This window comes from Xyrauchen texanus, chromosome 6, assembly GCF_025860055.1.
Source record: "Xyrauchen texanus isolate HMW12.3.18 chromosome 6, RBS_HiC_50CHRs, whole genome shotgun sequence".
NCBI lineage: Eukaryota > Metazoa > Chordata > Actinopteri > Cypriniformes > Catostomidae > Xyrauchen > Xyrauchen texanus.
Genome location: NC_068281.1, coordinates 3,251,945 through 3,263,967, shown reverse-complemented (window position 1 = coordinate 3,263,967; position 12,023 = coordinate 3,251,945). Strand labels below are relative to the sequence as shown.

The following is a 12,023-nucleotide window of genomic DNA, read 5'->3' as shown; positions in this document are numbered from 1 at the left end:
TCAATGCGGAATGGCACACTACCATCCTACTCTTATTATTACTAGTAGTGTGCCAGTATGCCACTTCTGAACTGATTTGATCAGACTGCCCATAGCAACATAACAGTTTTTATTTCCGAGATGACTGGACACATAAACATGCAACATAATGAGATCATTTTACACCAGTGTTGCATACGTCTGATTGCATTATACTATTTTACATACTATTAAATAAAAAAGTAGGCAGTGCACAGAACATACTAAACAGTATGCAGTTCACAGTATGCTTTTATTTCATTCCAAGAGCAGTCTTTGCCTTTGCATGCATTACCTGCTCTGGATGTGTTGTGGATCAACCCTGATCTCTAAATCTCTCACAAACAGACAATAAACCCAACCAGTCTCATAACTGCACCACATGTGTAGGGCCTACGGCACAGGAAACTGTTAGCTTGTTAGCGGTAGCACATTCTCGCCGCTACCATCCACCCCAAAGGAGCAGTCACGGCCATCCGCCGGAGGACGGAGGAGCCCGGCCACCTGGAAGTGGAGGAATGGCCGCCGACCGCGAGGGAGGAGGGACTCCCAACCAACCGCCTGGAGTGTTTACCGCTGAAAGGGGCGGAGGAGACCCCTACCATCCACCAAAAACGCGGCAGGACTTTCCGTCCGCCAGGGGCTGGAGGACTGCCTCTGATCCGCCAGGGGAGGCTTGACCGTCGTCCATTAAAAGGTGGAAGAGTGGCCGAGGACTACGGCGTATCGGAGAACCGTCGAGTACGTGTTTTTTTTTCTCTCTCTCTCTCTCCCACTGCCGCTCCGAGTTAGCCTTTCCCTCTCTTTTTTTTTAACGTTTTGTTAATTTGTCATGATCGCCGTTACGGCATATAGGTGCCACACTTTTTTTGGTTTCCTTCCCCTTGTCCCCTCCCTCATCCAGGTAGACTGGGATGACCGGGGCTCCCCGGCCTGAGAGAACGATGGAGGAATGTGGCAGGACGGAGGGCAGGGCCGTGTCGTGATTATGCACACCCGGCCCCTAATCATGCTAACTAGCCCTTGAGGGCGATAAAGGCCGACCGAAGACGGCGTTGCAACAGAGTGAGAGATTTACGGACAGATGTCCGACACCTTTGTGTGTTTGTCTTTTTGTTAACAGATGCTTCCAAGACTAGCAATACTAAAATTTTGACAAATCTTCATCTGTGTTATCCAGCTGTAACGAGAATGAGGCAGCGAAGGCAGACGAGGAGGTGCGGATCCAAATGAAGTTACTTTATTCAATGATCAAATAAACAAATAAACACAAAGGAAAAACCCACAATGGGGAAACAGGAAACTTAAACACAGAGAACTCGGGAAATAAACAAATAAACACAAAGGAAAAACCCACAATGGGGAAACAGGAAACTTAAACACAGAGAACTCGGGCAGGGAAAACATACCAGGCTAACAACACTCAACGATTGACAGAGGGGAGTGAAAACAACCGGGTTAAAATACATGGACAAGGGAAAACGGGAGCCAATGAACAAACAGACACTTCGGAGCAGTAGAAGACTTCGGAGGCGGCGCCGAAGGAGGCGTAGGCAGGACCGTGGGGGGCTTAGGAGGTGGAGCCGAGGGAGGCCTAGGAGGTGGAGCCGTAGAGGACCTGTGAGGCGGAGCCAAGGAGTGCTCAGGGGGCAACGCCGAGGATGGCTCAGGAGGCTCTGGGAGCGGAGCCGTAGAAGGCTCGAGAGGCCCGAGGGGCGGAGCCCTGGATGGCTCGAGAGACTTGAGGGGTGGAGCCCTGGGAGGCTCGAGAGACTTGAGTGGCAGAGCCCTGGTAGGCTCGAGAGGCTTGAGAGGCGGAGCCCTGGAAGGCTCGAGAGGCGGAGCCCTGGAAGGCCCGAGAGGCCCAAGGGGCGGAGCCCCAGCAGGCTCGAGAGACTTGAGAGGCGGAGCCCTAGAAGGCTCGAGAGGCTTGAAAGGTGGAGCTCTGGGAAGCTCGGAGGGCGGAGCTCTGGACGGCTCAAGAGACTTGAGGGGTGGAGCCGTGGGAGGCTCGGGAGGCGGAGCCATAGGAGGCTCGGGAGGCGGAGCCATAGGAGGCGGGCCGTAGGCGGCTCGGGAGGCGGAGCCATAGGAGGTTCAGGAGGCTCTGGGGCGGAGCCGTAGGAGGCTCGGGAGACTTGAGGGGTGGAGCCCTGGGAGGCTCGAGAGGCTTGAGTGGCGGAGCCCTGGAAGGCTCGGGAGACTTGAAAGGCGGAGCCCTAGAAGGCTCGAGAGGCTTGAGAGATGGAGCTCTGGGAAGCTCGGGAGGCGGAGCTCTGGAAAGCTCGGAAGGCGGAGCCCTGGAAAGCTCGGAAGGCGGAGCCCTGGAAAGCTCGGGAAACTCGGAAGGCTGAGCTCTGGAAAGCTCGGGAAACTCAGAAGGCGGAGCTCTGGAAAGCTCGGGAAACTCGGAAGGCAGAGCTCTGGAAAGCTCAAGAGACTTGAGAGACTTGAGAGGCGGAGCCCTGGAAGGCTCGAGAGGCTTGAGAGGAGGAGCCCTGGAAGGCTCGTGAGGAGGAGCCCTGGAAGGCTCGGGAGGAGGAGCCCTGGAAGGCTCGGGGGGCGCTGGCTCTAGGACAGGCACGACCACTGGCGCTGGTTCTTGAACGGTCCCGGCTACTGGCGCTGGCTCTGGGACGATCACGGCTACTGGCGCTGGGACGGTCACGGCTACTGGCGCTGGCTCTGGGACGGTCACAGCTACTGGCGCTGGCTCTGGGACGGTCACGGCTACTGGCGCTGGCTCTGGGACGGTCGAGGCTACAGACGCTGGCTCGAGGACGGTCGAGGCTACAGGCACTGGCTCGGGGACGGTCGAGGCTACTGGCGCTGGCTCGAGGGCGGTCGAGACTACTGGCGCTGGCTCAGGGACGGTCGAGGCCACAGGCGCTGGCTCAGGGATGGTCGAGGCCACAGGCGCTGGCTCAGGGACGGTCGAGGCTACTGGCGCTGGCTCACAGACATCTGAGGCTACTGGCGCTGGCTCAGGGACATCTGAGGCTACAGGCACTGGCTCAGGGACAGTCGAGGCTACAGGCGCTGGCTCAGGGACAGTCGAGGCTACAGGCGCTGGCTCACGGACATCTGAGGCTACAGGCGCTGGCTCACGGACATCTGAGGCTACAGGCATTGGATGGTTGACCATGGTATGCGCAAGCTTGGGTTCGCTGGACGCTGGGAGCCGAGCCACGGGGGGTTCTGGGGACGGAGTTGCGGTAGACGGAGGCTGGAGGGCAGAGCCCCTTCCCTTTCTCCTCTTCCTCTGGGCTGATGAGGCTGACAACGCTGGAACGTTGTTCATGGTTGGCGTGACCTCAGGCTCGCTGACCGTGACAGGCGTGGGCTCGCTCACAGTGACAGGTGTGGGCACTGGCTCGCAGACCGGGGCAGGCGTGGGCTCCAGGGGTGGCTGAGGGGTCTCTACTGTGGGTGGGATGCTCGCTAGTAGGGTCGCCTCTATGTAGTCGAGGAGAGTCCAGCTGGGCGTTAGCAATGGTGCCCGCTCCCTCAGCGAGGGGTTCAAGTTGTCCCTGAAGAAGACCATCAACATTGAGTCCGGGAAGTTTGTAAGATTCGCCAGAGGGAGAAAGTTGAAAACGTGGTCTACTATTGGGCGATCTCCTTGTTTCAAGTTGAGCAACTGGTGGCTGGCCCAAATAACTACTGGATCCATGGTAAGGGTCAATCGTTCTGTAACGAGAATGAGGCAGCGAAGGCAGACGAGGAGGTGCGGATCCAAATGAAGTTACTTTATTCAATGATCAAATAAACAAATAAACACAAAGGAAAAACCCACAATGGGGAAACAGGAAACTTAAAAACAGAGAACTCGGGCAGGGAAAACATACCAGGCTAACAACACTCAACGATTGACAGAGGGGAGTGAAAACAACCGGGTTAAAATACATGGACAAGGGAAAACGGGAGCCAGTGAACAAACAGAACTCAAACAAGATGATAAGGTGATAAACAGAAACAAAAGGGAAACTTAACGAGGGCAGGTGAAAACAATGAACAGTGAACACGAGGGCTGACAGGAAGACTATGGAGGTACAAGGGTGACAAAAGTGAAAACTAAGGAATAACAAAAATGACAAACAAAGGGCAACAGTGAGACAAGACAAGGTAAACGTAACACCAGCTAAATAACGTTACATTGGTGACTATTTTAAATCAGCAGGATTAGAAATAACCATGTTCATTACATCACAAAGAGACAAATGTGTAAGACTGCAAGGCATAAAAACACATGTACAACAAATGTAAGATTGCACTGGCCCAACAGCTATAGTGACAACTGGCAGGCAATCCTTTTGTTGAACCCTGCACTACGAATACCAGGGGTGTCCACACATGTTCTCTGTTGTGTGCATGTGGGTTTGTATAAACCGAGCCGCAGGTGTTTGTATAGTATGTGTGTTTGTGTAATATGAGGTATGCAGTAACTCTGACGCACCTGTTTCTCTGGCTCAAACTCGTGGTTGTCATGTGCCATCTCCTCGGTCGGCCGTTTTTGCACCAGACTTCTGCACAGCAGCCACATCGACAGACTCACCAAGAACATGCCGATATCCGGGAAGAAAACACGGATACCATTGCCAGCATCTGCACCAATAACACTACACAAACACAAAATCATACACCAATCAGCCACAACATTAAAACCACCTGCTTAATATTGTGTAGGTCCCCATTGCGTTGCCATAACAGTGCCAACCCGCCTTTCAATATAGCATTCTGAGATTATATACAATTGTACAGAGTGGTTATCTGAGTTACAGTAGACTTTGTCAGTTTGAACCAGTCTGGCCATTCACTGTTGTCCTCTCTCATCAACAAGGCGTTTCAATCCACAGAACGGCCGCTCACTGGATGTTTTTGGTTTTTGGCACCATTCTGAGTAAATTCTAGAGACGTATTATGCGTGAAAATCCCAGAAAGCCCATCTGGCACCAACAATCATGCCATGCTCCAAATCACTGAGATCGCATTTTTTTTTTCCCATTCTGATGGTTGATGTGAATATTAACTGAAGCTCCTGACCCGTATCTGCATGACTTTATGTACTGCACTGCTGCCACACAATTGGCTGATTAGATGATTGCATGGATGATTGTTGGTGCCAGATGGTATGGTTTGAGTATTTCATTTATGCATATACACATACTTGAAGAGTGGGCATTTTTATTTATTTGTATGATAAACAATTCTGGTACTGTGGTGGGTCATTAAACAACTAGTTAAGAACAGATAGTGTGTTTGTTCTGCATAATTTGCACATGTCATCTTGCTTTCTTGAAAATGTATGTAGGCCTATTTGACAAAGAAATGTTTGTCTTTATGAGACTCCCAGCATTCACTGTAATGCACTGTACCAGGTGATTGTGTCTATAACAAACAACTGACCGCAGGCATCGCCAGAGTCCCTGTAAAACCACACGCCATCTGTGAGACTGGAGAGCAGCTGAGAGAATGCAGATTATTCCGGCAGCAATTTCCAGTTTGAACATCTTGCACATATGTTGTGCGCCAGCTTTATAAGCTTCTCCACCCAGTTCAGTATAATCAAGCTTGCACCATATTAAAGTAGTATAAATAATTCTCATTAAACACATACTGGGTACTTCTAAAACTTCCACAACAGTTTTTCCCAAGCCGGTGAAGGGTTGATTCACTCAAAATAAGTTGAAAATGTTTCATGTTTGAATTGTCTGGGTGATAAGACACATTTCACACCAGGCAAACAATCCAAAAAATCTCATAGGCTTCCACTGAAGAAAGCATCATATCTAGAGACCAGATTATCACAAAGACACCACCTGGAAACCACACAGAACGTTTTTACAGGCAGGTAGCACTTACATTTCCTTCTAATAATGCAACGATCTAGTTGAATACTTAATAACATCAGGGCCTTTTAAAGGTAAACATGTGGTGAATGCAATAATCGCAAATGTATGGAATTATTAATGTGCTTAGAAAATATATCATAACAAGACCTCCAGCTAGGAATTACACTGAAGGTTGATCTAGGGGAGCTTATCCATGGATGGACTTTTAAATACATTTTCCATACATATATCTAGAAATATGACCCTCAAATCTCATTCACCCTCAAATAGTACTCGAATAGTGGTGCCCAACCACTGCACACCAAGATGTGTTTGTTAAAGTCACGTACAATAAGAGGTAGACCGATATATTGGTTTTACAGATTATTCGGTGCCGATAGTTGAAAATATCGGTTATTGGCAAAAATATATGCATCTTCACAGTAGTCACCCTTTGCCTAGAATGTGCAGACTTGTACTCTTGACATTTTCTCAAGCAACTTCTTGAGGTTTCACCCTGGGATGCTTTTTAAATCGTATTGAAGGAGTTCCCATCTATGTTGGGCACTTATTGTCTGCTTTCAGTGGCGATTTTAGGGGATGGCCAGCGGTGGTCTGGGTCACCCCTGAAATCTCAATGGCCACCCTGTGGCCACCCCAGAACTGATTGGTATATCATCATGTTCATCAACACAAGAAAAAAATAACCAAGAGAAACACCTGTCAATCAAAGATGACATCAGCCACACTGACCCAGGGTCAGTTTTATATTTCTGACCATTATAGTAGTGGTGGTGGCGTAGTGGACTAAAGCACATAACTGGTAATCAGAAGGTCGCTAGTTCGCTGGTTCAATCCCCACAGCCACCACCATTGTGTCCTTGAGCAAGACACTTAACTCCAGGTTGCTCCGGGGGGGATTGTCCCTGTAATAAGTGCACTGTAAGTCGCTTTGGATAAAAGCGCCTGCCAAATGCATAAATGTAAATGTAAATGTAAATGTATAGTAGTGGTGGGACTGAAGCTGTGTGAGCTGAGTGGGGAGGGGCAGGCCGCGGGCAGCGGGCGCCAGGTCTGGAGTATAACGGTCGGTCAGAAGCACGAAGCTGTCAATGCCAATTGATGCTATGTTTGCATGGGGTGAGCACAAGAAGGCAGTACTCACTGACTTCTCCATACATGATGCCATTAATGAGGCATCCAGGAAGAAGGTCCAAGAGAATTGAAAATATATTAAAACAGTGGCTGAAGTACTTCTTTTAACTGCAACACAAAATATTGCCCAACGAGGTCACCGTGAGACAGAAGAGGCAGATAACAGGGAACTTTTTAGAAATATTGGAGTTGATTGTGTGATGCTTTTGTTCTACCCGCTCCGAACGGGACTCGAACTTAGGTCTCTAGCATGGGAGGCGGGTGCTCTAACAAGGAGGCTAAAGGCTGTCAGTCGCTAGTGCACCTCTTGAGGTCAGAAGAGTGAGGTTTACACACTGCACAGCTATCTACCAGCTGGCTCCCGTTACAATTGCAAAGCATGACCCAGTGGTACAGAAAGAAATGACGGGAAGCCACAATGCAAAGTATACAAGCTCTGTAATACAGAATGAAATCCTGGAATGCTTGTCAAATTTGGAAACAAAAATTTGAAGACAAAATTGAGGAATTGAAGCAAAGTAAAGTCTTCTCTGTGATTGCCGATGAGACCAAAGACCTGAAAAAGAAGGAACATCTCTCACTGGTACTTCGCTACTACTACTACAATGGAGAAGTGCATGAAAGTTTTCTTGACTTTCAGCAAGCAACAAGATTAGACGGAGAAGGAATTCAGGACAAAATAATCCACTGCTTCGAAAGATATGGACTTGAGTACAAATCCAATCTTGTTGGACAGGGTTACGATGAATCCTCTGTAATGAGTGGGAAACACTCTGGAGTGGCAGCCAGAATAAAGACTGATGCAAAACATGCATTTTATGTACATTGTAATGCACATTGCCTCAACTTGGTACTCGTGGATGCTGTAAAGGCAGTCCCAGAGGCCAATTGCTTTATTTCTTTACTACAGAAGCTCTATGTGTACATGTCTGGGTCCTATGTTCACCAGAAGTTGCTAGATGTGCAAAAAGAAATGTATGGATATCAGCCAAGGGAGTTGCAGAAGCTCAGTGATACGAGATGGGCATGTAGATACTTGGCTTGCAGTGCTTCGTCTTCTGCATGAAATTGCTACAGAAAATAGTGGAGAAAGATCTGTAGATGCTCGAGGTTTACTTTCTCAGTTAGACCTAGGCTTTGTCAGTCTTCTTGCAACTTTCCGAAGGCTCCTTGGTGACGCAAAGCTGCTATCTGGCACCCTCCAATCTCCTTTTCTTGACTTATCTGTGGCTGTGGATTTAGTAAATCCACTTAAAGACTCGTTTCAGGAGTACAGAAGTGAGTCATTTCTTGACAGTCTGTGGAAAGATAGTGTAGACACTGCCACAAATTGCAGTATAGCTATGAAGAAGAGGTCTCAAAATGTTAGCTCCAGACTTGGTGGGTCTATCATAACATCTACAATAGGTCAGCACAAATGTAACACTAGTGATAAGGATAACTTTAGGAAGACTACCATTCTACCCCATTATGGACACCATGCTTGGGTAGTTAGATAGGCATTTTTCTAAAGATAACTGTGAGTGGTGTTGGCATAGTCTGCTAAAGCACTGAACTAGTAAGCAGAAGGTTGGTGGTTTGATCCCCACAGTCACCACCATTGTGTCCTTGAGCAAGACACTCCAGGTTGCTCCAGGGGGATTGTCCCTGTAATAGGTGCACCGTAAGTCGCTTTGGGTAAAAGCATCTGCCAAATGCAAAAATGTAAATGTAAATAACTGTGACCTGATGAGAGGAATACATGCTCTTGACCCAAAAAGCACAAGCTTAGGAGAAATTTATGAAATTGATTCTGAAGATCTCATTCATGAACTCCACCAAGAAAGGAGGCTTTGGCAAAGGAAACAGCAAAGAGCAATGCAGAAGCTGTCAAGTATTGTTGAATTTGCAGTGTTCCTTGAGCCTCATAAGGATGTTTTTCATGAGCTCTTTTGTCTGTGTAAGATAGACGAAGCCCTGCCAGTAAGCAGTGCAGCATGTGAGCGCAGCTTCTCAGCTTTTAAACTGATCAAGACCCATTTACGCACAACTATGACAGACGTCAGACTGAGCAACTTGGTTGTCATTAGCATTGAGGCTAGAAGAGCTACGTCACTTGACATGGACAAGTTAATCCAACTTTTTGCTTAGCCATCACCAAAACAAATGTAAAAATTGACTTATACAATGGATTATGGTTTTTGTAAAAGCATTTAAGAAGGAAAATTAAGCAAAAGCCTATTATAAACCTCATATTGTTCTTGAGAGTTTCAAAGTTTGCAGAACATGACTTGAAATTCAAAGAAGGCGCCTCAATCAGTTATCACCTGTACTTTTGACATGTATCTTTTTATGATTAGACAATATACCTGATGTTATACGCAGATTCATTCTCTACACTGAGAATAGCACTTAAAAATGTGAAACTGACTTTTCCAAAACAATTACTGATTTAAAATGGATGTTATGTTAAAATAACCAGAGATTCCCAGAAACTAATAGGTTGAAATAGAACACGAATAGAAAACTGTCAAATGTACAAACAACAGTCTGATATTGAATACAAACAATTTAGTTTCTCCCAGTATCGCCACCCCACACTAGGTCTGTGCCCCATCTTGGCCACCCCAGTATACATTTCCCGGATACGCCACCGTTGTCACGAAAAGAGAGTTGAGCCGGAAGGCAAAGCTCTCGATCTACCGGTCAATTTTTGTTCCTACCCTCACCTATGGTCATGAAGGCTGGGCCATGACCGAAAAAACTACCGTAATTTCCGGACTATAAGCCGCAACTTTTTTCCCACGCTCTGAACCTCGCGGCTTATACAATGACGCGGCTAATATATGGATTTTTCCCGCTTTCAAATTTTATTAAAAAAAAAAACAGTCTGTGACGTGCTCAGTTTTTTGGCGGCGTGAAGCTTTCATTAGACCAATGAAATTGCCGAACGGGTTAAGGTCAAACAACTTTTTTTGTTTACTGTTTAGATTAAATCGAGCGCGCTCAAACTTCCCATCATTCTGATTACGGTAGTAATTTTGTCACCCTCACCATGGCAAAGACATGGAGAAATACATATGATGCAGCTTTCAAGTTGAAGGCGATTGATCTGGCTGCTGCACGGGAGCTTGGTCTTAATGAGTCGATGATAACACGTTGGAAACAGCAGCGTGAGGAATTGACTCAGTGCAAAAAGACAACTAAATCTGAGGCTATTCAACTCCGACACCGAAGGAGATGACTTCAGTGGTTTCAGTGCACAGGACGAGGAAGATAGTGACCAATGACTTTATTGGTAGGCTACTGTTTACTGCAAATGTTTTATTACAAGCCGTGTGTGGCAGCGGGGGCGTGGTCAAGCGCCCGTCTGGGAGAGAAAAGCTGTAAGGGCGCTTACACCTGCGCTAAATTATGTCTAACACCGGTGTCTAATTTCAAGTGCCCTGCTTCACGTGTCCTTCTTGGGAAAACTGTCACACGGGCACCAGTGTGACAGTTTTCAGCAGGGCACTTGACGTTCCAGGTAAGGCTTTTAATGGCCACAGCAATGTTTACAATCAATTTTATAAAGTTTCTCAATTCTTCTATGCGCCAACACTAGACTGACGTGTGTCACTCTTTCAGCTCTGTGGCTGCTGCCTTTTATGCCGCTCTCCCCATGCTTACTGAAATTAGACACCGGTGTTAGACATAATTTAGCTCAGGTGTAAGCGCCCTTACCGCTTTTCTCTCCCGGACGGGCGCTTGACCACGCCCCCGCTGCCACACCGTGTTTCGATAAAGCCTACTTATTTTTGTTACAAGCCGTGTTTCGTTAAAGCCTGAGTAAAGTTCATTTGTTTCAATGTACCGGTAGGCACCTGCGGCTTATAGACAGGTGCGGCTTATTTATGTTCAAAATAATATTTTATTTAAAAATCAGTGGGTGCGGCTTATATTCAGGTGCGCTCAATAGTCCGGAAATTACGGTAGGTCGCGAGTACAAGCGGCCGAAATGGGCTTCCTCAGAAGGGTGGCGGGCTTCTCCCTTAGAGATAGGGTGAGGAGCTCAGTCATCCGTGAGGAGCTCGGAGTAGAGCCGCTGCTCCTTTGCGTCGAAAGGAGTCAGTTGAGGTGGTTTGGGCATCTGGTAAGGATGCCCCCTGGCCGCCTCCCTAGTGAGGTGTTTCAGGCACGTCCAGCTGGGAGGAGGCCTCGGGGAAGACCCAGGATTAGGTGGAGAGATTACATCTCCACACTGGCCTGGGAACGCCTCGGGGTCCCCCAGTCAGAGCTGGTTAATGTGGCTCGGGATAGGGAAGTTTGGGGTCCCCTGCTGGAACGGCTGCCCCCGCGACCCGAATTCGGATAAGCGGTTGAAGATGGATGGACGGACACCACTGTACAGGATGGTTTTGATATGACATTATGTTGTCAAAGTTACACATTATGAATTTTCTTGTAACTAATGTTATTTTATAATAATAAAAAAGGAAGCCAAACATATATAACATCTTAATTAATCTATTTTGCAAGAATATGTTCTGGTAAATTATGAAATGATCTCATTATTAATTTACCAATATTTCTTCCTTAAAAGTACAAAAATAATCGTTAATCGTTAAGTTGCCAGAATCATTAAGAGAAATAAGAATGAAAAACAGAATCGTTAAATTCCTTCCAATTTCTAAAATAATTGTGTGCACACAACTGAACTTTTGCATGTGAATTCATGCTACATGATCGTATGCATTTAGTAATAAATGAGACCCAGTGTCCTTTCCCCCCTCACAGATTCACATATAAACTGAATCATTTACATTTATGCATTTGGCAGGCGCTTTTATCCAAAGCGACTTACAGAGCCCTTATTACAGGGACAATCCCCCCGGAGCAACCTGGAGTTAAGTGCCTTACTCAAGGACACAATGGTGTTGGCTGTGGGGATCGAACCAGCAAAAAACCTTTCACATTCACAAGAGCAAAAAGTGAGAGTTTGATAAAAATTTTAACAATCATAAAACCTTTCTCAGGCAATTTATGGGCTTGTGATTAGAA

The 12,023-nt window shown here is 47.1% G+C and overlaps 1 pseudogene; it reads right to left on the bottom strand.

Moving 5' to 3' along the window:
- Positions 1–12,023, bottom strand: part of LOC127644513 (piezo-type mechanosensitive ion channel component 2-like) — a 125,002-nt pseudogene that overhangs the window by 88,974 nt on the left and 24,005 nt on the right.